Raw genomic sequence first — 27,121 nt, forward strand, 5'->3', positions numbered from 1 at the left:
AGGCCACTCAGGCCCCTGGTTCTGGAAAGACTCAGTGAAACAGTATTCGGCAAAACCAGAACGGGGAAGTGGGAAGGGGTGGGAGGGAGGACAGGGGAAGAGAAGGGGGCTTACGGGACTTTCGGGGAGTGGAGGGGCTAGAAAGGGGGAAATCATTTGAAATGTAAATAAATTATATCAAATAAAAAAAATTTAAAAAAATAGGCCACTCAAATATCAGGAACAAAATATTTCCTAGCATGAGTTTAAATTATTTATGTTAAGATAGTCCTGTCTTATAGCTAGGAATCTTCATATTTTCTGATGTTTAATTTTATGTTATCAAGTGCTGCTGCTTTAGGAAAAGAGCTGCCATTAAATTATCACAATTATAGGATATTGAAAGATATACTCTGAAAACTCTCCTTTACCATATGTAAAATTCCACCTCAATGAACTTTCTTAAAGACCCTTTTTTAAAAAGCTGACAAAGTTGATCTTCATTCCTCCCATTTCTTTTAGTATTTCCTAAAGAAACCTGAGATGAACAGCTATGCATCTTGTTCAAGGGCAATGAACCAGGGTAAATGCTATTATATCAGTGTATTTGCAATATTTGTACTTATATCAAAGGGAAAAAAAAAACTAAGAATCATTTTTGCTGCTATAAACCTTGAAGGCATCAGTGATTTCCCTAGTGAACGACTTCAAGAAATTAAAATGAACTCTGTAACTATGTTACATGCCATTCTAGGACAGCCCAAAATAAACAAACTACAGTAATAAATATGCTCCCCTGCTCAAAAATTGCCTTTCGTCCAGAGAAGGCATTTCCTTTGACCTATCAAAAATTTATGTTAATCTATTAAAGAAAGTTCACATTTTCTCTATAAACTTATTTGAAGTTACTTAGTTATGTCAAGGTTTCCTTCAAATTGGCATAATTCATATTTTCTCCTCAAGATTAGACTGTGGCCTGTGCAGGAAGAAGCAGAAGAAGATGGTGCTCACCAGCATCTTACCTATGCCTACTCAGCTATCTCAGGACCAACTTAAGGCTGAAGAAAGGGCAAAATCTCAGTAATCAAAGCAGACTTTCAAAGTGAGCCTCCCCCATACAGATATAGGAAAGGCTGGATTCCAAGACTATTAGAAGATTTGGAGATGGAGGTGCTTTCCCAGACATTCATGTGGCCCAGTATCCTATGGATCTGGGGCAATAGAAAAAAAAAATGTCAAATGCATTGGCCATTCAGGTGGATCCTGAAGAGAATGTTATGTATGATGTGATTGCTCTACAGGAACAGTCTATAGACAAGATTATTTGCAGCAAATACACTGACCTTGCTCCAAAGGAGGTTATGAATGCAGATATACCAGGCCTGGAAAGGCCCGATTAAAAGGCGATTAAAGAGATAACAAAAAGGGCAAAAATCGCCTTGGAGAAGTCCGTGTTGCAGAAGGTTGCTGCAGCCATGCCAGTTCATGCAGCTGATAAGCTGGCTCCTGCTCAATATATCCACTACACACCATCTTAGCAAGGAGTAGCATTCAATTCTGGAGCTAAACAGAAGTTTATTTGGATGGTAGAAATGCAGAAAGACCCAATGGAGTCTCCAAGATTAAAGATTAATAAGAAAATTCCCCACCGACCACCATCTTCTCCTGCACCTGAAATGCACTCTCCTTGTTGGAAGATGACTGGCTGTAAAGAAACAGCAAGAGTGGAAGATCCCTCCTTGTATTTCCAATTGGAAAAATGCTACAGGTTATGTGATTCTATTAGATAAAAGACTGACTGCTGATGGAAGAGGACTTCAGACCATCCACATAAATGAAAATTTTGCCAAACTGGCTGAGCACTATATACATTGCTGATCAGAAGGATTGTGAAGCTGTGGAAATGCCAGAAAGCCAGAGAAAAGAGAGCTGGGATCAAAACCCATGTGGAAAAAGAGGATGGAGAGGCCCACGAGAGAGATTAAATCCAACATGAAAGGCGAAAAGAGAGGCAGCATAACCAGAACCTTTCCAGGGCAGCTCCTGGTAAGAGGTCAAAAATAGTGAGAAATGAAAATCAAGATATCAGTGAAGTTATTGCTCTTGGTGAGCCCAATCCTCAACCTTCAACCTTCCAGTGAAGTTCCGTGTGACCAAAGGCTCTTCAACCAATCCTAGGGTATGAACAGTGGATTTGCATGTGGAGAAGATGAAATTTACAATGTTTATGATCAGGCCTGGAAAGGTGACAAAGACATGTCTCAGAGGAACTACAGGCCCAGTAAAAATCTAGTGAAGGACATATATGGTGATGACCTCAAAACCAGGATAAAGACCAATGGAATTGTTCATCATAAGGCATTTTGTTGTTCTGACTACAGACAGAGAGGCCTAGAAGAACCAATTTAGTTTGAGGAAGATCCTTTTGGTTTGGACAAGATTTTGGAAGAAGCAAAACAGCATGGTGGGTCTAAAAGATTCTCCTATAGCAGTTGCCCCAAGGAACATAAGCATGAAGACAACCATACCCCACACAGGGGTAGAGGACTGAGGACCCCGTGCAACTGAAGTCAGGGGTATTTAAAGGGGAAAATCACAAGACAAGGGTTGGAGGACACAATTCTCAAGGCAAGGGGTGGAGGAAAAAACAAGTGCAGAATGGGGAAGTACAGAATGAGGAAGTAAGGAAGGTTAGAGATTATCTGGAGCAAACGTCCTTGGGGCATTGTATAGTTAAACACTGGAACTAGAACAGGGTGGTTATCTTTCTCAAGCTGAAAGCAGAAAAACAATTCTGTGATGGGCTAGTTGCTTAGAAGTCTAAAAACATTGAGTTGGGGGTCTCTCAGAGGAAGGTGTAGAGGGGCCTCTTAAAACTAAGTCTAACATAATACCACGGAGAATTGCCTGGTCTAGTCTCAGTGAGATAAGATGTACTTAACCCTCCAGGCACTTGTGACCCCAGGGAATAGTGCGGGCTGATGGGTGGGTATGGGGACATCCTCTTGGAAGTGGGGGAAGAGGAATGGGATGTGGAATTATCAAAGAGAAGACCAAGAGGCAGATAAAAACTGGACTGTTAAAAAAGAAAGATTACAGATTAAAAAGAAAATGTCAGTGATAGATCCCAGCACTCCTTTGTATTCCAGGAGAAAGGGACATTGAATATTCTATTTCAGAGTAGATTATTTTTTAAAGGATGGGTTATGTTTGAGCTTCTCCAATCTTGCAGCACTTACAGAAAACACTGCCCCACACAGAATTGAGACTACTTCCTTGTGTGTGACACTTACTAATCCAGGGGTAAAATTTTCTGTAAGAACTTGATAAATAACATCATCCCAAATGATGCATGGGGTAATGTTCACATACTGGAACTATGCTAGCAGATGCATTTGCCCTGCTGTGCTCTTCTACCATGCCATGGGGAAACTAAGGCCTTACTTAGTGCACCTAATTTCAAATAGAAATATGTAGAAAAAAAAAGATTAGACTTTGGCCAGTAAAGTTGTGTGGGATATATTGTCTACTATAACCAGCTTTCTTTTGGAATCTATTTAATTGCTGTGAACTGGATAGTACAACTAGGATATATGTGACTAAAAGGGTTAAAATATCATTGTTTGGTGCTATACAAAATAAAATTTAAATTTGAGTTTGTTCCTTTGTCATATGTACATAGATATTTTTCAAGGTTCTATCAGTAAAGCCAGAGCTTTAAAACACCTGCACGCAGAGTTGTGGTTATATGTAAAGACATCATGAAACATTAAAAGAAATTTACAAAATAAATGGCATTAGAAATTATTCAAGTAGAAATGAAGGCATGCTGTACTTGTGCTAACACTTAAGGTGACTTTAAATTCTTCTGAAATCAACTGGCTGCTGCATATCAAACACAAATTGAGCAACTCATGAAAAGTTGCTAGTGAGTTGTGGCCAGTAGTATATTCAGCATCATATATGGACTTACTCTGCAGAAAATGGAATACTCACTAAGTTCAAATATGTACCAGATACTACAGAGGATTGTTTTCATTTCTTAGTTCTATCTATCTGTGACTTTATACAATTCATATTTCCTGTTAGGCTCACTGATGAATCTTGATGGTCCCTAACTTCTGTACAAAGAAAAATAGGCCAATACAGGTGGAAGTTGAGTCCCTAACAATGGAGAAATAGAAAACATAATAACTGACTTCAAGGCCAGCCTGGGCTACAGAGTGAGTTCCGGGACAGCCAGGGCTACACAAAGAAACCCTCTCTCAGAAAAAAAAAATTATAATAGTGTGGATAAGATGTGAAAACAGATCATATCTCAAAGCACATCACCAGTACCATTACAGCAATTATGATATAAGTGAGCAAAGGGCTTCCTAATCTACAGATCCAAACTGTTGTCATTTTGGCAGTGGGCATTGGGTTTTTAAGACAAATTAACAGGAAACTTGCTATGTAAGACAAGTTGGCCTGGAATTCATGGTTTTCTGGTCTCAGCCACCTCAAATTTCGAATTATATGCATATGTCCCAATGACCAGCTTCATTATAATATACTAAATTTTTCCTCAGTACTCCAGAGAAATTTCAATAGTCTTCATGTATAAATGACTCCTTTAGAATACATACATTAAACAGCAGTGGAGTACAATATAGTGGATAAAAATTTCTTTTTTTTTATTATTCGATATAATTTATTTACATTTCAAATGATTTCCTCTTTTCTAGCCCCCCCACTCCCCGAAAGTCCCATAAGCCCCCTTCTCTTCCCCTGTCCTCCCACCCACCCCTTCCCACTTCCCCATTCTGGTTTTGCCGAATACTGTTTCACTGAGTCTTTCCAGAACCAGGGGCCACTCCTCCTTTCTTCTTGTACCTCATTTGATGTGTGGATTATGTTTTGGGTATTCCAGTCTTCTAGGTTAATAGCCACTTATTAGTGAGTGCATACCATGATTCACCTTTTGAGTCTGGGTTACCTCACTTAGTATGATATTTTCTAGCTCCATCCATTTGCCTAAGAATTTCATGAATTCATTGTTTCTAATGGCTGAATAGTACTCCATTGTGTAGATATACCACATTTTTTGCATCCACTCTTCTGTTGAGGGATACCTGGGTTCTTTCCAGCATCTGGCAATTATAAATAGGGCTGCTATGAACATAGTAGAACATGTATCCTTATTACATGGTGGGGAGTCTTCTGGGTATATGCCCAGGAGTGGTATAGCAGGATCTTCTGGAAGTGAGGTGCCCAGTTTTCAGAGGAACCGCCAGACTGCTTTCCAGAGTGGTTGTACCAATTTGCAACCCCACCAGCAGTGGAGGAGTGTTCCTCTTTCTTCACACCCTCTCCAACACCTGCTGTCTCCTGAATTTTTAATCTTAGCCATTCTGACTGGTGTAAGATGAAATCTTAGGGTTGTTTTGATTTGCATTTCCTAATGACTAATGAAGTTGAGCATTTTTTAAGATGCTTTTCCGCCATCCGAAGTTCTTCAGGTGAGAATTCTTTGTTTAACTCTGTACCCCATTTTTTAATAGGGTTGTTTGGTTTTCTGGAGACTAACTTCTTGAGTTCTTTACATATATTGGATATTAGCCCTCTATCTGATGTAGGATTGGTGAAGATCTTTTCCCAATTTGTTGGTTGCCGATTTGTCCTCTTGATGGTGTCCTTTGCCTTACAGAAACTTTGTAATTTTATGAGGTCACGTTTGTCAATTCTTGCTCTTAGAGCATATGCTATTGGTGTTCTGTTCAGAAACTTTCTCCCTGTACCGATGTCCTCAAGGGTCTTCCCCAGTTTCTTTTCTATTACCTTCAGAGTGTCTGGCTTTATGTGGAGGTCCTTGATCCATTTGGATTTGAGCTTAGTACAGGGAGACAAGGATGGATCAATTCGCATTCTTCTGCATGCTGACCTCCAGTTGAACCAGCACCATTTGTTGAAAAGGCTATCTTTTTTCCATTGGATGTTTTCAGCCTCTTTGTCGAGGATCAAGTGGCCATAGGTGTGTGGGTTCATTTCTGGATCTTCAATCCTGTTCCATTGATCCTCCTGCCTGTCACTGTACCAATACCATGCAGTTTTTAACACTATTGCTCTGTAGTATTGCTTGAGGTCAGGGATACTGATTCCCCCAGATTTTCTTTTGTTGCTGAGAATAGTTTTAGCTATCCTGGGTTTTTTGTTGTTCCAGATGAATTTGATAATTGCTCTTTCTAACTCTGTGAAGAATTGAGTTGGGATTTTGATGGGTATTGCATTGAATCTGTATATTGCTTTTGGCAAAATGGCCATTTTAACTATATTGATTCTACCGATCCATGAGCATGGGAGGTTTTCCCATTTTTTGAGGTCTTCTTCCATTTCCTTCTTCAGAGTCTTGAAGTTCTTGTCATACAGATCTTTCACATGTTTGGTAAGAGTCACCCCAAGATACTTTATATTGTTTGTGGCTATAGTGAAGGGGGTCATTTCCCTAATTTCTTTCTCAGCCTGCTTATCCTTTGAGTATAGGAAGGCCACTGATTTGCTTGTGTTGATTTTATAACCTGCCACTTTGCTGAAGTTGTTTATCAGCTGTAGGAGCTCTCTAGTGGAGTTTTTTGGGTCACTTAGGTAGGCTATCATGTCGTCTGCAAATAATGAAAGTTTGACTTCTTCCTTTCCAATTTGTATCCCTTTGACCTCCTTATGTTGTCGAATTGCCCGAGCTAGTACCTCAAGCACAATATTGAAAAGATAAGGAGAAAGGGGGCAGTCTTGTCTGGTCCCTGATTTCAGTGGGATTGCTTCAAGTTTCTTTCCATTTAGTTTGATGCTGGCTACCGGTTTGCTGTATATTGCTTTTACTATGTTTAGGTATGGGCCTTGAATTCCTGTTCTCTCCAAGACTTTAAGCATGAAAGGATGCTGAATTTTGTCAAATGCTTTTTCAGCATCCAATGAAATGACCATGTGGTTTTGTTCTTTGAGTTTGTTTATGTAGTGGATTGTATTGATGGATTTCCGTATATTGAACCAACCCTGCATTCCTGGGATAAAGCCTACTTGATCATGGTGGATGATCATTTTGATGTGTTCTTGGATTCGGTTGGCAAGAATTTTATTGAGTATTTTTGCATCGATGTTCATAAGGGAAATTGGTCTGAAGTTCTCTTTCTTTGTTGGATCTTTTTGTGGCTTTGGTATCAGCGTAATTGTGGCTTCGTAGAAGGAATTGGGTAGTGTCCCTTCTGTTTCTATTTTGTGGAATAGTTTGAAGAGTATTGGTGTTAACTCTTCTTTGAAGGTCTGTTAGAATTCTGCACCGAAGCCATCTGGTCCTGTGCTTTTTTTGGTTGGAATACTTTCTATGACTCCTTCTATTTCTTTAAGCATTTTGGGACTGTTTAGATGGTCTAGTTGGTCCTGATTTAATTTTGGTATTTGGTATCTGTCAAGGAAATTGTCCATTTCCTCCAGATTCTCCAGTTGTGTTGAGTACAGGCTCTTGTAGTAGGATCTGATGATTTTTTGGATTTCCTCAGTTTCTGTTGTTATATCTCCCTTTTCATTTCTAAGTTTGTTAATTTGGATACTTTCTCTGTGCCCTTTGGTCAGTCTGGCTAAGGGTTTATCTATCTTGTTGATTTTCTCAAAGAACCAGCTCCTGGTTTTGTTGATTTTTTGTATGGTTCTCTTTGTTTCTACTTGATTGATTTCGGCCCTGAGTTTGATGATTTCCTGCCTTCTACTCCTCCTGGGCGAAATAGCTTCTTTTTGTTCTAGGGCTTTCAGGTGTGTCATTAAGCTGGTAATGTATGCTCTCTCCATTTTCTTTTTGGAGGCACTCAGGGCTATGAGTTTTCCTCTTAGCACTGCTTTCATTGTGTCCCATAGATTTGGGTATGTTGTGTTTTCATTTTCATTGTGTTTTAAAAAGTCTTTAATTTCTTTCTTTATTTCTTCCTTGACCAAGGTATCATTGAGTAGAGTATTGTTCAGTTTCCATGTGTATGTGGATTTTCTGTTGTTTCTGTTGCTATTGAAGACCACTTTTACTCCATAGTGATCAGATAGGAGGCATAGGATTAGTTCTATCTTCTTATATTTGTTGAGGTCTGTCTTGTGACCAATTATATGGTCGATTTTGGAGAAGGTACCATGAGGTGCTGTGAAAAAGGTATATTCTTTTGTTTTAGGATAGAATGTTCTATATATATATCTGTTAAATCTAATTGGTCCAAAGCTTCAATTAGTTTCATTGTGTCCCTGTTTAGTTTCTGTTTTCCTGATCGGTCCATTGAGGAAAGTGCTGTGTTGAAGTCACCCACAATTATTGTGTTAGGTGCAATGTGTGCTTTGAATTTTAATAAAGTCTCTTTTACGAAAGAGGGTGTTCTTGCATTTGGAGCATAGATGTTCAGGATTGAGAGTTCTTCTTGTTGTATTTTTTCTTTGACCAGCAAGAAGTGTCCCTCAGAGTCTCTTTTGATGACTTTGGGTTGAAAGTCAATTTTATCTGATATTAAAATGGCTACTCCAGCTTGTCTCCTAAGACCATTTGCTTGTAAAATTGTCTTCCAGCCTTTTACTCTAAGGTAGTGTTTGTCTTTGACCCTGAGGTGTGTTTCCTGTAAGCAGCTAAATGTAGGGTCCTGTTTATGTATCCATTCAGTTAGTCTGTGTCTTTTTATTGGGGTATTAAGTCCATTGATGTTAAGAGATATTAAGGAATAGTGATTGTTACTTCCTATCATTTTTGACGTTATTTTTTAAATTTGAATGCTTAACTTCTTTTGGGTTTGATGAAAGGTTACTATCTTGCTTTTTCCAGGGTGAAGTTTCCCTCCTTGTATTGGTGTTGTCCTCCTATTATCCTTTTTAGGGCTGGGTTTGTGGATAGATATTGGGTAAACTTGGTTTTGTCATGAAATATCTTAGTTTCTCCATCTATGGTGATTGAGAGTTTTGCAGGATATAGTAGTTTTGGTTGGCATTTGTGTTCTCTTAGAGCCTGCATGAGATCTGCCCAGGACCTTCTAGCCTTCATAGTCTCAGGTGAAAAGTCTGCTGTGATTCTGATAGGTCTTCCTTTATATGTTACTTGGCCTTTTTCTCTTAATGCCTTTAGTATTCTTTCTTTGTTTAGAACATTTGGTGTTTTGATTATTATGTGACAGGAAGTATTTCTGTTCTGGTCCAGTCTGTTTGGAGTTCTGTAGGCTTCTTGTATATTCATGGGCATCTCTCTCTTTAGGTTAGGGAAGTTTTCTTCTATAATTTTATTGAAGATATTTGCTGGCCCTTTAAGTTGTAAATCTTCACTCTCATCTATGCCTATAATCGTTAGGTTTGGTCTTCTCATTGTGTCCTGGATTTCCTGGATATTTTGGGTTACAAGCTTTTTGCATTTTGCATTTTCTTTAACTGTTGAGTCCATGGTTTCTATGGAATCTTCAGCATCTGAGATTCTTTCTTCTATCTCTTGTATTCTGTTGTTGATATTTGCATCTCTGTCCCCTGATTTCTTCCCAAGGCTTTCTATCTCCAAAGTTGTCTCCCTTTGAGTTTTCTTAGTTGTTTCTACTTCTGATTTTAGATCCTGGATGGTTTTGCTTAGCTCCTTCACTTGCTTGTTTGTGCTTTCCTGTAATTCTTTAAGAGATTTTTGTGTTTCCTCTTTCATGACCTCAGCCTGTTGACCAAAGTTCTCCTGTATTTCTTTAAGAGATTTTTGTATTTCCTCTTTCATGACCTCAGCCTGTTGACCAAAGTTCTCCTGTATTTCTTTAAGTGTTTTTTGCATTTCCTCCTTGTTGGCTTTTGTATTCTCCTGGATTTCTTTCAATGATTTTTGTATTTCCCTTGCAAGTGCTTCTAACTTTTGATCCATTTTCTCCTGAAATTCTTTAAGTATGTCCTTCATATGTTCCTGTACCAGCATCATGACCAGTGATTTTAAATCCAAATCTTGTTTTACTGGTGTGATGGGATATCCAGGACATGTTGGTAGAGGAGAATTGGGTTCAGATGTTGCCATATTGCCTTGATTTCTGTTAGTGACGTTCCTGCGTTTGCCTTTTGCCATCTAGTTCTCACTGGTGTTAGTTTGTCTTGTCAGTGCTGGACTCACCAGTGCAAGCTGCCCCTTCCCAGGGGTACCTCCTGTACTGCTTTTAGACAGGGTGCTGCTGCCCAGGCTGTCCAGCTCCCAAAGCAGGCACCCGAAGGCTCCCGCTGGGGCCTGCTGGATTCACTGGAGCACACTGACTTCTCCCAGCTGGCTGCCCGGAAGCCCAGCTAGCCCCTTGCAGGACTTGGAGATGTGGTGCTGCTGCCCAGGCTGATCTGGATCCGGAAGCGGAGAGAGTAGAGCTGAGGGCTTCCGCCTGAGGCCTTGCCCCAGATTGTGTCTGTGGACCAGATGGAGCCCGTGTGCACCCCCTGGGAGTGCCGACGGTATGCTGCTGTGACCTCCCCTGTGTTCTGCTCACTCTGCTGGGCAGCCGATCCGCCAACCGGGCTGGCGCACACAAGGTTAGCCTGGCTGCCCAGTCCCTGAGTCCAGGCAAAAGCCTGGGATGCCAAGGTCCGAGCAAAGTTCCCCTAGGGCTATGACTGTTAATTGGGTCCGCCAGGTGACTAGGATGGTGGGCGTGCGCGCCCGCGCTCCCTGAAAGCGCTGGGAGAGTCTGTTGTGCTAACAACCTCCTGGGCGGGTTGACTCACAGATGGCCCACCAAGCCACCCAGATCTTGGGGTCAGTCCTGTGCCTTTTGGGGCCTATACCCCCGCTTTGTTAGCCTCAGGCTATGCCTGTTACAGGTCTGCCAGCCAGAGCTCTCTGTCGACCTGCAGGCAAAATGGCGGGGCACGCGCAGGCCTGGGCAAAAAAACTCCTGGCTGGGTTGGCACCCTGATGGCTCCCCGAGCAGCCCAGGGCCTGGGTGCAGGCCAACGCCCGTCGGGCTCAGACCACCGCGGTGTTGGCCTCGGATTATGTTTGTGTACCTCAGTCTGTCCGATCCCTGGCGTCCGAGACCAAGATGGATGCACCTCTCCTGACTGGTGGGAGGCCGAGTTCTGAAGTGGCTTCGTGCAGGAAAGGCGCTGCACAACCGCAGCTGCTTGCCGCCCGGCTGGTCAGCGAAGGTCAGTGGTCGTGGGTGCAGGGCCTAACTGGACCCTGTGTTGCCTTGGTTCCACTGCTGATGGCCCTTCAGCTGGACCAGCCACTGCTGCACTGCCACCACTGCCGCCGCTGGTGCCTCTGCTGCTGGAAGTCCCTAAAAATTTCATATTTTCAAGCACAGTGGAATTTTGGATGAGAACAATTCATTGTTTCCAATAATAAGCTAGTTGAGGCATTTTGAATGTTCCCAACATTAATAAAAACAAAACAAGAGTGCTTAAGATGATGGATGTGCCTTTACCATCAACTGATCATTATATATTACATACATTTATTGAAATATAAGTATGTAGAGTTGATAGTTGTCACACACTCACAAATATTCTTTTTAAATGTGGATCTCCTACATTCACTTAACAAAGCATGTTAAACAGAATGAAAAGCCAAAGTGAGAATTTTTATTTTTTTTTGCTTTTAAGTACATATTAGTTTTGTGTCCTCTTAAATGAGGAAAGACCCTAATAAAGTCACTTCATTTTCATTGACCCTGTCTCATTTAGAATAAAACAGCATCTGTTTTGGTTGGGCCTGGTGTTGTTCTTGTGAACCAATCCCCTAATGAATAATGAAGCCAATAACTGGGTGAGTAGGCGGGACTTCTGAGTGGGACAGAAGAATAGAGGAAGCAGAAGAGAATTAGGTGTCTTTGGAACCTGGACAGCATATCGGTAAGATGTAACTGGTAGAGTTTCCTAGTATCTTGATCCACAAGTATTCACCACTGGGGGATCAGATTTTAAATAAGGCTTACGAGATTAGGTTTTAGTTGTTACACCCAGAGATTGAGTTACCATTGTTTCTGAACTAAGTTTGTGTCACATTTTCCTTCACATGGAGGCTCGTCTGCATTCAAGAGAAAAAGGTACATCAGACAAGTGTGGGTTTGCCTGAGGTGCTCCACAAAGGTTGTGGGGGATTTGAAATTTAGGATTGGCATGGTAGTGACTCACCAGTGGGAATCAATGAAGGAGAGATTGTGGAGTTAAGAGTCAGTATCTGCATGAAATAAAAATAGGTCAGCTATTACCAGTGCATGGCTGACCAGACTACCAGGGCAAAGTCAAAAGTGCAAAAACATTACACTTCTATTTCTTTTAATATTTCCTTCAACAAGCATTTGGTTTGTAACAATAACTGTGCAGTAATTAGATTATGAAGTAGTTTTTTTATAGATTATACTTTTAAAATCAGTATTCTTTTTGTTTTACCTCCTAGAAAGTTTTTTGGATTTTAGATTAGAAATATTATAGGTTAATGAAGAATGTTGTGGAGAGCCTTTGTTAAATTCTGGTACTTTGTATTTGCTACAGAAGATAACTTTAATAATAATATACTGCTATGTGCAATTTTTGTTTCACATGTATCAGAGTGGCTGAAATGTATATTCAGTGGTGTGCTGAAGTCATGAAACTGCTTTGTGAGATCTAGTGAGTACTATTTTTTTCTAGTCAGACATTCAGCATCATGCTGACAGTTTGAAATTAGCTTTATTGCACACATCTATAAAATGAAAATAAGGAAATAAAATTGTATTTTTACACTTAACTTCTGAGCTATTTGTTAATATTTAGCAAAATATCATTCATTATATACTTTATAAAGTTATGATAAAAAAGCATATGGAAGTTTGCCAGACACTGAATATTTTACAATTTTTGTTTTTGGTTTTTGATTTTTTGGATTTGGTTTTTTTGAGACAGGGTTTCTCTGTATAGTCCTGACTGTCCTGGAACTCACTCTGTAGACCAGGCTGGCCTTGAACTCAGAAATCTGCCTGCCTCTGCCTCCCAAGTGCTGGGATTACAGGCATGTACCACCACCGCCCAGTAATATTTTACAATTTAAACATAGCTTTGTAACATATCTCCAAGGACCCTCATAATTCCCTTGTTGCCAGGGGTAGGTGACTTGTATGGAAGGAAGTTAATCTCCAGGTCTCTGTAGAAGTAAAGCTATTTTTTCTTCAATATGATACATCTGACTATCAATATTGTGAAAGTATTTGGTTGATGTAAATGTGATTTCTGTGGCCCATGACAATAATACATAATGTGCTACATGCTATGGCTTCATTGTGTCAAACTGCACAACTCCGGATAGCAAAACTGAGAAAAGGAGAAAACAGTGGAGATGAGGTGTTTTTAGGGAGAAAGGAAGATACAAAAGAATGAAGCAAATTGTTTGGCATCTTCCAAGTTGCTAACTTACTTGTGTGAGACTGGGATAGACTCATATTATGTGGAAGATGAAGACTATGTCAATACAATCAAATGACATAGGGGAATACTTAATTTTTACAGATTGAGTCACTGAAATATTACAGCAGCTCACCAATCAATGACATACTTCAAATACTTCAAATCTGCATTCATTTCCAAATCTTAATATCTGAAAAAATGTCAGGAAAATAAAAGTAATGAAGAAAATTTGCATACATCCTGGCCACTCTGAGGTCCTGGGAAAGCTCAATACCTGAAATAACTTGCTCCCACAAAGTTAAAATAATGCCTTGCCTTTCCACTTCGTGAGTTTATTAAGACAGGGAGATAAATCAGCAGTGAATCAATATGATAATGTGATTGCTCAACTACATTCAAGCTTATATGAAATTCAAAGAGAAAAATAAAACACTGTATTAAAAGTTAAGCAAAGTAAAAATTTCAACCAATTAGTTATACAGTTAGATTAAATAAAATAAAACTATTTTAAATTTTGAGCTGTAAAATCTGAAATGATAAAAAATTAACTTACAAGTTTTGTGTGAAAAACTAGTTACAGTCATTGGCAATGAGAGATATCTTTTGAGCTACATACCAATTACTGCTTACTTAATTCATTATGCCACATGGGTTTCATTAAGAATATATTACAATCGTCATTACTATTACTTTGAAGATAAAGAAATTTTAGTCCTTGTAGGTAAAGTAACTTACAGAACTTCTGGGTGGTGTTGTTGGGAGGATCTGAGATGTGAGTTTAGGGAAGAACATCAATAATCAGAATATATCATATGAAAAACATCTGTTTTTAGTAAGAAAAGAAATGCAACAGACACAGTAAGAAAAAAAAGTAACTTACTGTAGTTCTCATAGTTTTGACAAAGATAAAAGACACTCTGAGAATTTTCACATGTATGCTGCTGTTCATTCATATAAAGCAAAGTAAGAACAAATTAAGATACATCTTTCTAGAGGTTCACAACCCATTTAGTAAAACAAAAGAGGACCTGTTTGGGAACAATAAAGCTGAAGATTCATAAAAATCAATATTGAATTAAAAATTAAAGTTGCATTCAACTCCTTGCCTGGTAAAAGGCATTTGTATTTGTCAATACAAATAATGACCAAATAAGAAAAGGTCCCACAGAACCATGGGAGTGGATAGGCAGAATGTAGATGCATTTTTTACTTCAGTTTTCCATGCAAACTTATTTCCTGTCATCCTTTAGGTCTCATTTTTTAACTGGCCATCATTTGCTAAAATGTTTATGATTAAGAAACCATAACAGATACAGTTTTTACACTTAAAATACAAAAGCCAGGCTTTGACCATCAGACCATTCTACCATCATTGTTTTTTATTTATTTATTTACTTGCTTATTTGTTGTCTATATTTTTTGTTTACATTCTAAAAGCCTTCCCCTTTCCCAGTCCCACCCCCCCTTTGTTCCATAAGTTCTCTTCTCTCCATCCATTCTCCTGTCTTTCCCCCCTCCCTTTTCTCTGTCCTGGTACTCCCCCTACAATGCTGGATCAAGCCTTTCCAGGATTAGGGCCTTCTTATTCCTTCTTCATGGGAATCATTTGATATGCTAATTGTATCTTCAGTATTCAGAGCTTCAGGGCTAATTAATATCCACTTATCAATGATTGCACTCCATGTGTATTCTTTTGTGATTGGGTTACCTTGCTTAGGATGATATTTTCCAGTTCCATCCATTTGCCTAAAAATATTCATTAATTCATTGTTTTTAATTGCTGAATAGTACTCCATTGTGTATATATACCACATTTTCTGTATCCATTCCTCCATTGAGGGATATCTGGGTTCTTTCCAGCTTCTGGCTATTATAAATAAGGCTGCTATGAACATAGTGGAGCATGTGCCCTTATTGTATGCTGGGGAATCCTCTGGGTATATGCCCAGGAGAGGTATAGCAGGGTCCTCCGGAAGTGTCATGCCCAGTTTTCTAAGGAACCGCCAGACGGATTTCCAGAGGGGTTGTACCATCTTACAATCCCACCAGGAGTGGAGGGGTGTTCCTCTTTCTCCACATTCTCGCCAACACCTGCTGTCTCCTGAGTTTTTAGCCTTAGCCATTCTGGCTGGTGTGAGGTAAAATCTCAGGGTTGTTTTGATCTACATTTCCCTAATGGCTAAATATATTGAGCATTTCTTAAGGTGCTTCTCGGCCACCCGAATTTCTTCAAGTGAAAATTCTTTGTTTAGATCTGTACCCCATTTTTTAATAGGGTTATTTGTTTCCCTGGGGTCTAACTTCTTGAGTTCTTTGTATATATTGGATATTAGCCCTCTATCTGATGTAGGGTTGGAGAAGATCTTTTCCCAATTTGATGGTTGCTGTTTTGTCCTTTTGACGGTGCCCTTTGACTTACAGAAACTTTGTAATTTTATGAGATCCCATTTGTCAATTCTTGATCTTAGAGCATAAGCTATTAGTGTTCTGTTCGGGAACTTTCCCCCCGTGGCCATGTCCTCAAGGGTTTTCCCCAGTTTCTTTTCTATTAGCTTCAGAGTGTCTGGTTTTATGTGGAGGTCCTTGATCCACTTGGAGTTGAGCTTAGTACAAGGAGATAAGAATGGATCAATTCGCATTCTTCTGCATGCTGACCTCCAGTTGAACCAGCACCATTTGTTGAAAAGGCTGTCTTTTTTCCACTGGATGTTTTCAGCTCCTTTGTCGAAGATCAAGTAACCACAGGTGTGTGGATTCATTTCTGGATCTTCAATTCTATTCCATTGGTCCACTTGCCTGTTCCTGTGCCAATACCATGCAGTTTTTAACACTATCACTCTGTAGTATTGCTTGAGGTCTGGGATACTAATACCCCCAGAAGTTCTTTTACTGTTGAGAATAGTTTTAGCTCTTCTGGATTTTTTGTTATTCCAGATAAATTTGAGAATTGCTTTTTCCAACTCTGTGAACAACTGAGTTGGGATTTTGATGGGGATTGCATTGAATCTGTAGATTGCTTTTGGCAAGATGGCCATTTTAACTATATTAATCCTGCCAATCCACGAGCATCTACCATCATTGTTATTGCTCCTAGTTTCCTGCCTGCATTTGCCTCCCCATTGTCTGTAATATGGCTAATTTAAAATTTTTTAACTTTTGGTCCTCATGTTGATAAAGTACTGAGGACTTGGCCTTTTTGGTTGATAAAGACCAGATGCTATTAGAGTAGATGAAAACCATTAATTAATGCTATGTGAATTGAAAAATATGGCAGAGTTTATGGGACAGATAGTAACCATATTATATTTTAATTGAAATTCATATGAGAAAATTAAGATGTTCTCAATATCTACTTAGGTTATTTTTGCCTTCATGATAAGAAACTGTTGAGCCATAGGACAGTAACAAGCAAACTCCATTCAAGTGTTCAGTGCCATTCATAGAATGACAAATAAAAATAGTGCATGGTTCATCAAATGACAGTAAGTACAGAATGCAAACACCCGTGGCTGACAGCCAACAGATGGCTTGTCAGGAGGAAACTGATGAAAAAGGCTCCAATTGCATTACTTGAAAACAATACTGCCTTGAAATCAGCTTCTTAATATCTAAAGGCATAAATGTTAACTGGTTTAAATATGAATCATATTCTAAAATCCTTGTTTTTAAAAGGAATGTGTCTTAGTCAGGGTTTCTATTTCTGCCCAAATATCATAAGCAAGAAGCAAGTTGGGGAGGAAAGGGTTTATTCAACTTACACTTCCACGCTGCTGTTCATCACCAAAGGACGTCAGGACAGAAACTCAAGCAGATCAGGAAGCAGGAGCTGATGCAGAGGCCATGGAGGGATGTTGCTTCCCCTGACTTGCTCAGCTTGCTCTCTTATAGAACCCAAGATTACCAGCCCAGAGGTGTAACCACCCACAAGGGGCCCTCCTTTCTAGATCACTAATTGAGAAAATGCCCCACAGGTGGATCTCATGGAGGCACTTCCCCAACTGAAGCTCCTTTCTCTGTGATAATTCCAACTTGTGTCTTTCAGAACCTTACCACCATGACCAAGGGAAGTGGCCCTAAATTGCAAATTCTGAGAAGGCAAAGACCCTTTTCTCAGAGATCTCTAAAACAATGCTATAGTTCCTCATTCTGTGCTCTAGGTCTTCATCATCTTGCTTGCCTATCCCAGGACATGAAAAATTCAGTGTGAACAATAAAATATAAAAGCCTAATTTCAGGCTTATGAACATACGACTAGTCAATGCTAATTAATAAATGCAAAATTTAATGATTCTAATAAAAAAAGAAAGACATGCTCTCTGAAATTAGGGTTTAATTGCTGAGAAGAGACTCCAGGACCAGAAAAACTGTTACAAAGGAAAACCTTTAACTGGGGATGGCTTACAATTTCAGAAGTTTGTTTAGTTCATTGCCAACATGACAGGAAGCATAGTACCATGAAGGCAGACATGGTGCTGTAGAAGTAGCTAAGAGTTCTACATCTTGATCCACAGGCATTATAAGGAGACTGTTACATTGGGTGTAACTTGACCATCTGAGAACTCAAAGAATACCCCCAGAGTAACACACTTCCACCAAAAAGGCCACACCTATCCTGCAAGGCTTTACCTCCCGACAGTGCTACTTCCTATGGGCCAAGCATTCAAACACAGGATTCTATGTCCACCATACCTACTCAACCCACGTCATATACTAAACTACAAACAGTATAGTTATGTCCTAGTACAGTTTATTATTGCTGTGATGAAACACCATGACCAAAAACCAGTTGGGGGAAGGGGGAATATGTATATTTGACATACACTTTCATCTCACTGTTCTATGAAGGAAGTCAGTTCAGGAACTCAGAACTGACAGGAACTCAAACAGGACAGGAATCTGGAGACAGGAACTAATGCAGAGACCATGAAGAGGTGTTGCTTACTAGCTTGCTACTCATGGATTGTTTATCCTGATTTCTCCTGTTTATCGTACAACCAGCCCAGAGATAGTATCACCCACAATGGACTTAGTCTTTGTACATCAATCATTAATTAAGAAAAATGCCTTACACACTTGTCTACCGCCCAATATTATGAAGGTATTTTCTCAATTGAGACTCACTATTCTCTTATCGCTCTAGCTTATATCAAGTTGACACAAGACTAGACAGCACAGTACATTAAAAGGTAAGCTCACAAATCAGTAGGTATGAATTTTCTTGCTTTTCTCATCTATAAACTGGAGATGGTATCATGTACCATGGCTAAATTGAATAATATGTAAAATCACCTAGACCTGAGACAAAAATAAAAAGACATTACTAACTATAGAATTCTTCAGACATCAGATTCTCTCTAAAGTGGGGTGAATTAACTACACATATCTTATGATGGTTAGCACTGTATAATTCTAAATTATCTTACAGGTGCAAGAGAATTAAAATGCGAAAAATATAACTATATTCATGGAAGACAATCGATGCTATTTATTGTAGAAATTGAAGACAGAATTAGCAAACTAATAATAACAAAATAACAACAACAACAATAATAATAATAAATTGCAATCAGATTGTAATGACTTGTAGTACCATACTATATGAACAGAGATTTATTCAAATAGTTTGAGCTTGTTTGTAAAGCAACACTTCTATGTAATGCTTGTTTTTTATTGTGTTTGACCTTATGTAACCATACAAACCTCTATGAATCACCCAAGTCTCCTTGTGGATGTTGATGCTCTTTTTCCATTAAAGTACAAATTTCCTTTTACTCAATTAGGAAATGGGTCCTTTTATGGTTATGCTTTTCTCTTTATAACTGTCAGCTATGTAAGTGGAGGCAAACATCACATATGTATCCTTCTGACTAAATAAACATTTTATCTGAAAGTTTCTCACATTGTCCCACAAGCATTATACACTTTCTAACTCACAAACTCTATGTTCTCCATACAGTTTGCCTATTAATTTCATTCTATTACTCAAATGCAGATACACTGTGAGAACATTTTTGATAATTTCCTGATAAAAACAATTTTATTCATTGTGGTAGGTCAGGTTGAGACTGCAAGGCCTAGCATTTAAGGGACTGACAAAGGAGGATGGTAAGTAAGTTCAAGACCAGTGAGAACTACACAATATTCTATAGGCTCTTCCCACTTTTGAACCCTCAGAAAGGGTCATTAATGTTCAGTAAGTTTTAATGTAAAAGGGATATGTAAGGCTATGTTTGCTAAGCTTAAAATAACCTATAAAATGTGGACAGTCTCAATTATGGTAATAACATATGTGAAAAAGTGCCCTCGGACTGTACATTACTTTTACAAATGATTATAATGAGCTCCTTTATAGAAGCAAGCAATTGAAGCACTAATTTAACGTGGTTTTCAATTAAAGCCAAATAGAATTGTGATCTACTGCCTACAATTCCTTTCTCAAATACAATTCAAACGACTTTCACTTTAAATGTCCAATAATTTATACAGAAGTACTTTTCTAACATAAGGAAAAAATTAAATAATGTTCAAATATGACTTATCAGCAATTTCATAGAAGACTGAGGTTAAGATATCTATTCAAAGTTTATCTCTATAATAGTTTGCTTATATTAAAAGATGGGAGTTGTGAATATGTATATATTTTAGTATTGTTCATCCAGCTAGATCATATTTAGAAATAAATGTTTGTCCAGTTATCATCAGTAAGCACTTTTTTCATAATACAATTTCATTGAAACATAGATATTTAGATTCACTGAGAATACAGTAGCAAAGTTCCAAGACCATAAGATTGACAATCCCTAAAATATTTACACACTGAAATCAAGAGTACTATGATTTAAAATATCATGCTTACATAGAATTTACTAAAGTATTTTTGTCAGTATATGTATGCAAGAAAACTACCAGTACCTGACAAGTTGGATGTCTGGCCGGGGTGTACAGTTTTCAAAAAAAAAAAAAACCAGTATTCATTCTTTATATCCAGGCATATTTAATAGACACAGACTCTAAGCAGCATAGTGAGTGTAACTTTTAGTCATCTTTACTAGGATAATTAATAAATTATTTTTTCTATTTTCCATTGCAAGCTCTAGAACTGTAACTACATGGGTCTTAAAGAAAAGTTCAGGTAGCTGATTCTCACTAACATAAACTAGAAGAGACTCATTTTCCCTTGCTAATAAAATAGTGTATAATTGAACATAAGTTCTATAATAAATCTGCTACTGAGGTTTAGCAGATAGTCTCAGCCTATTAATATTTAGTAAATACAATTCACTGATTTGCAGAAAGAGACCAAATCTCTATTACTGATTATATTTCTTTACAGCTCTGTAAATTGGAGTAAGTGCTAATATAAGTTTACATGAATGCTTTATGTGAACATGTCTACCCACATGATAATGACATACTCTACTTCATAAGACTGATTACAAGCTTAGGTGATATAATCTTATATATCTACATGTGATTGCTTATATTTTACATAACAGAACACATGTAGGAAGTCAACATTCCTTAAAAAGTCACATATTTCTCTTTCCACTTAACATTTCTCTCTCTCCTTAACTTCACTACAATTAAACTCCCCTCAACCAATTCCTCATAAATACAACAAACTGTCAATACATGCATGACTGTATTTGATTAATTGTGACAGCATAAAATTTAGTCCAGATTGGCAAACCTAAATGGAAGCATATGGTAAGTCTAACAGAAGCCATATAGGTGAATGTGCATTGTGTTCTTTATACTGCTGTTGGAAATTTTTCTTCAAGTAGAAAGAGCTTTAATATTCCACTTTATAGGGTTTCTGTTCCTGTGATTCAAAAATCACAGGTCAAAATATTCATGGCAAATGGTTGTATTGGTTATTGATATAGCAGTCTCTTTCCCCTTGTTTGTATTGCCTAAAGAAAACAGTATAACAGTTATTTGTATAATATTCACATTGCAATAGATGTCACAAGTAATGTCAACATGATTTCAAGCATATAAAAAAAGGTATAGATACCATACATATATAAGTCATTTAATATGAAAAATTTAAGGACCTGCAGAGTTGTATCAGGAATCTTTTTAATTCTTCTTTGCCTATGCTTGGGATGCTTTTCCTCCTATTGAATTGCCTTGTCCAACCTCAGGATGAGGAATTTTGCTTTATCATATAGTAGTTTATTTTAGTATGTTCACTTGGAAACCTTCTCTTTTCTGAAGTGAGACTGAAGGGGAGTAGATATAGGGGAGTAGGGATGTGGCAGGGGAATGGGAGGACTAGAGGTAGGGGAAACTCTGATCAAGATGTATTATGTGAGAGGAGAATATTTTTTTCAACTTTAAAAGAGCTAAAACAAACAAACAAACAAACAATAACAATAACAACAACAAAAAGGAAGTCAGCCCCGGATCAAATCACCCATAGATACCAATCACTAGCTGTACAACTGATGCTTTCATCAAAAATACATAATAGAATCTTCTCAATTTACTTTCTTTTATTGAAAGTAGCTACATGTTCATGTTTGTGATTGTAAAGAAAATCATGTCCTGTGATTGGCAGCAACACAATGAAACCACTTTTTAAAATGTAGTCTATTTTAAAAAGCAAGAAGAGCTATCCAGAATAATGGAGATAATTCCAGGAATAATTTGCTTAATGGTAGACTTTTAAATTTTTGGCATGTACTTTAATAATATACAATGGCAGACCTTCAAATTTTGAAAAATACTGCATGGAGTCAGAAAGAATACAATAGCACTTGTGTCATTATTTTGAAACTTTAAAAAATGCCACCCTAGGACAAAAATTATCTGGAATGAATAGCTATAACAAAATTGTGATAAGACTCATCAATGGTAAATATAGCAACATTTCTTGAGAAAAGTATTACCATTTACCTCAGAGGACAAAGATTATTTTTTTTCTATTTGGATTCGTGAATTAGAGATGCAGTAGAAAGGGGGTTCATTCTTTTAATTCAACTAACATCTTCTGGGAGTGAATAACTTGATTATAAAGGTAATCTCACTTGACTGCTCACTCATCATATTCCTCTCATATCATTAAGGATCAATTATACCATTGTATTTGGCAGAAATATAATGAATAAATTTGCTCTTCTGTCATGTCCCTTTTAGTCAAACATAATCAACTGCATCTGTTTGTGGGAGAAACAGAAATTTTCTAATTAATTTTTGAAATTCATGTATAATAAAAGGTTTAAGATATAAGTCACAACTCTATACAAAAGACATTTAAATTTCCTTTCTAAAGAGACTCTATCAAAAACTCAGGTGTAAAGAGAGGTGGAAGGGACCCTTCTCCAAGAACAACAACAAAAAAGAGTTGTGACTTTTATCTTAAACCTTATTATACATGGATGCTTAAAAATGTTAACCATATCTAATTAATGTTAAAGCCTGTTGTTTTCCTCTTCTACTTCTGAACCATGACTATTTTTATTTCACTATGAGAGAGTGTCTGCCACAAATTAACATCAAACTTGAGTTTCTATTTATGAAAAGTATTTTCCTTTCTCTTGTTTCTTGTTTAAAACATCCCTGTGGGGAACATTTTAATGAGGCACTTTTTATTTTTCTAGCTCATATTGCAGAAAGAAGGGTAGAGAACAAGTGGACATTGCAGAAGTCACGTGGTTCGATCCTGAATTCCCCCTTTTCTTGGCTGTGTGACCTTGACCAAGTTTTATTATTTCTTGAGCCATGATTTCTTCCTATGTAAAAATGGGACTATGTCGTAGATGATTGTGATGTTTAAAGCAAGCTATGATTGTAAAACAGTAACAATGTATGTAAATAAGCAGGTTTATAAATGAATTTATATAAACATTAAATTAGTATAATATACATGTCTTAATAAATTTGAAAAACTGTGTAAAATTAAATAATTTTTCTGTCTAAGCAGCAAAGGTATAACACACACATACCCAAACACACATAAACATGCACACATACAAATATTTATGCACACTAGTGCACATAGTGCTGTAGTTTGCTAAACTCAGATTTAACAAACAAAATTAAAGAATACCAAGATAAACTCAAGTTTCAAGCAAAACTGAAAGTATTGAGCATTTTTCTCTTTCATGTGGCAAGTATAAGTAGAATATATTATTAGTAAAGGACTTTGAATTGCCTCCATATATAATATATCAAAAGGAATCAATATTTTATTTTCTAAGTTTAATTTAAGTAGCACTACATTTTTTTTTTTTTGGATTTTCCCAGACAGGGTTTCTCTGTATAGCTCTGGCTGTCCTGGAACTCACTCTGTAGACCAGGCTGGCCTTGAACTCAGAAATCTGCCTGCCTCTGCCTCCTGAGTACTGGGATTAAAGTTGTGTGCCACCACTGCCTGGTAGTAGCGCTACAAACTTCCATCTAACACAATGTCCTTTGCATCATCCCTTTCGAATGCTGTATGTCACTCTTCACATAAAATATCCAATTGCTCACTAGTGGGGTTTCTCTCACTTCCCATTATTGGGTCTTCCCAGTCAGATATTGTCACCTAATTCTAATCTATACATAAGTAAGGGACCACTACTGACCCTTTCCTTAAATGTTTGTTGTCATTGTCACCTTCATGATGCAAGCTCCCAATAGTTTCACAAACAAGCTAAGTTTCAGATGAGAACAGATATGTTGATTTGCTTGTTTAGTTTTGTTTGTACAAGTGCCCACCCTCTCAGTAAATACTCCCCTTCATTTGATGAAAGAAATTCAGAAAGAAAAAGATTGATCTATTTCGATGAATTCTCTTTAAGAACACCTCATGGGAACCTCTTAACTATGAAACTGATAAAGAAGGGTTGAGTGATAGCTGGATTTACTATGTCTTTAAGTACATCTTACAGGAATGTGTTTAGTATCTCTTTTTGAAATCTGTGGGTATACATTGTTCTTACTTTTAAATCTACAACCAAATTTTTGACTCACGATTTAATTCACATTGATGAACAGAACTAATTTAATTAGAAAATGCCAGGTTTTGTAATTTTATTAATCAGAATCATACATGATGTTTATTGACAATGTAAAAAACATTTTGAACCAAATATGCTGCCTGAAAACATTTGATTTTAGTGCACCCAGCATTTTTTAATGAGGTTTTTAAATATTTATTTATTTATTTATTTATTTGTTTGTTTGTTTATTTATTTATTATATGTAAATACACCGTAGCTTTCTTCAGACACCAGAAGAGGGCATCAGATCTCTTTATGGATGATTGTGAGCCACCATATGGTTGCTGGGATTTGAAATCAGGACTGATTTACCTCACACCAGTCAGAATGGCGAAGGTTAAAAATTCAGGAGACAGCAGGTGTTGGCAAGGATGTGGAGAAAGAGGAACACTCCTCCACTGCTGGTGAGATTGCAAGATGGTACAACCACTCTGGAAATCAGTCTGGCGGTTCCTCAGAAAACTGGGCATGTCACTTCCAGACAACCCTGCTATACCTCTCCTGGGCATATATCCAGAGGATTTCCTGGCATGCAATAAGGACACATGCTTCAATATGTTCATAGCAGCCTTATTTATAATAGCCAGAAGCTGGAAAGAACCCAGATGGAGGAATGGATACAGAAAATGTGGTATATTTACACAATGGAATACTACTCAGCAATTAAAAACAATGAATTCATGAAATTTTTAAACAAATGGTTGGAACTGGAAAATATCATCCTAAGTGAGGTAATCCAATCACAAAAGAATACACATGGAATGCATTCACTGATAAATGGATATTAATTAGCCCAGATGCTCTGAATACTCAAGACACAATTAGCATATCAAATGATTCCCAAGAAGAAGGAAGGAGAGGTACATGGTCCTGGAAAGGCTTGATCCACCATTGTAAGGGAGTACCAGGACAGAGAAATGGGAGGGGGTGATTGGGGAATGGGTGGAGAGAAGAGGGTTTATGGGACATATGGGGCAGGGGGAGGGGACAAGGAAAGGGGAAAGCATTTGGAATTTAAACAAAGAATATGGAAAATAAAAATTAAAAAAAAAAAGAAATCAGGACTTTCAGAAGAGTAGAAGGTGCTATTACTGGCTGAGCCATCTCTCCAGCCCTACACCCAGTATTTAATAACAATCAATTGTTCATTAATATTTTATAATGTACAATCTTATGATTTGGAGCTTGACTTGGGATTTATATGTTATCTCCATTTAAGTTTACATTAATCTATAAATTTCATCTCTGGAGAGTCTTTAATTTAAAATTAACAAGAATCTATCTTAGGTAATTTAGTTTTGTGCCATATTTATTATTTAGTAATTCTAGCATGCATCATAATTTTCAAACACACATTGTAATTGTTTCTGCTTAAAAGTTTACTGTATTGCAATGATCTCAGTTATGAGTATTTATATTAACATAATACTTGCTTTAAAGTTTTATTTATTTTATATATATGAGTACACTGTAGCTGTACAGATGGTTGTGAGCCATCATGTGGTTGCTGGGAATTGAACTCAGGACCTCTGCTCACTCTGGCTGTAAGTACTACTGTAGCTGTCTTCAGACACGCCAGAAGAGGGCATCAGATCTCATTACAGATGGTTGTGAGCCACCATGTGGTTTCTGGGATTTGACCTCAGAACCTCTGGAAGAGCACTGAGTGCTCTTAACCGCTGAAGATGTACAACTCTCAGTTCAGCCTGCACCATGCCTGCTGGATGCTGCCATGTTCCTGCATGAGGATACTAGACTGAACTTCTGACCTGTAAGTCAGTCCCAATTAAATGCTATCCATATAAGAATTGCCTTGGTCTTGGTGTTGGCTCACAGCAGTAAAACTCTTAAGACAGAAGTTGGTACGAGGAGTAGAGTATTGCTGTGATAGGCCTGACTATGATTTTTTTTTAGAAGAATGAGGATTTGGGGACTTTGGATTTGGAAAGCAGAATACTTTAAGCGGGGCTTAATGGACTATCGTAGTAGGAATATAAAAATATTTTGTTAGTGAGAATGATTTGAATTGTAGGGACCTGGCCTAAGAGGTTTCAGTGAACAATTTCAATGTATTGACTAGAGATAGATTTTGTGGGATTTTGGCTGCTTTTTGCCCTTGTATGAGAAGTCTAGCTGAGGGTAAGGTAAAGAGATTCATTTTAATTACATTGGCAAAGAAGATCTCAAAAAGCCCAACAGAGATGTTGTTCTTTGTTAAGTCTTGTGAAGAGCATTTTGAACAAGCATAGAAAGATTAGAAAGGAAAAATATGAAATATATGTTATGAAAGTTGCACAAGCTCTACTACCCAGCAATAGTGATAAAAACTGTTTGGTATTGGTGTGCAGACAGGCAGGAAGATCAATGGAATAGAACTGAAGACCCAGAAAAGAACTCACACATGACAAACGAGATAAAAACAACCAGTGGAAAAAGACAGCATATTTAACAACTTGAGGTCTGCATGCAGAAAATGCAAATAGACCCATTCTTACCTCCTTGTATAAAGCTCAAGTCCGAGTGGATCAAGGATCTACACTAAAGCCAGACACACTGAAGCTTATAGAGGAGAAAGTAGGGATGAATCTTGAAGACATGGGCACAAGGGAAAGATTCCTGAACAGAACACCAATGGCTTATGCTCTAAGAACAAGAATCAACAAATGGGACCTCATAAAACTGCAAAGCTTTTGTAAGGCAAAGGACACAGTCGGTAGGACAAAACTGCAACCAACAAATTGGGAAAAGATCTTTACCAACCCTACATCCAG

General features: G+C 37.8%; 1 pseudogene; it reads left to right on the plus strand.

Annotated features, from left to right (window-relative positions):
* The first annotated feature begins 979 nt into the window (after nt 1-979).
* Nucleotides 980-27,121, plus strand: part of LOC127674709 (SNW domain-containing protein 1-like) — a 42,145-nt pseudogene continuing 16,003 nt past the window's right edge.

This window comes from Apodemus sylvaticus, chromosome X (genome assembly GCF_947179515.1).
Source record: "Apodemus sylvaticus chromosome X, mApoSyl1.1, whole genome shotgun sequence".
In the NCBI taxonomy this organism is placed as follows: domain Eukaryota; kingdom Metazoa; phylum Chordata; class Mammalia; order Rodentia; family Muridae; genus Apodemus; species Apodemus sylvaticus.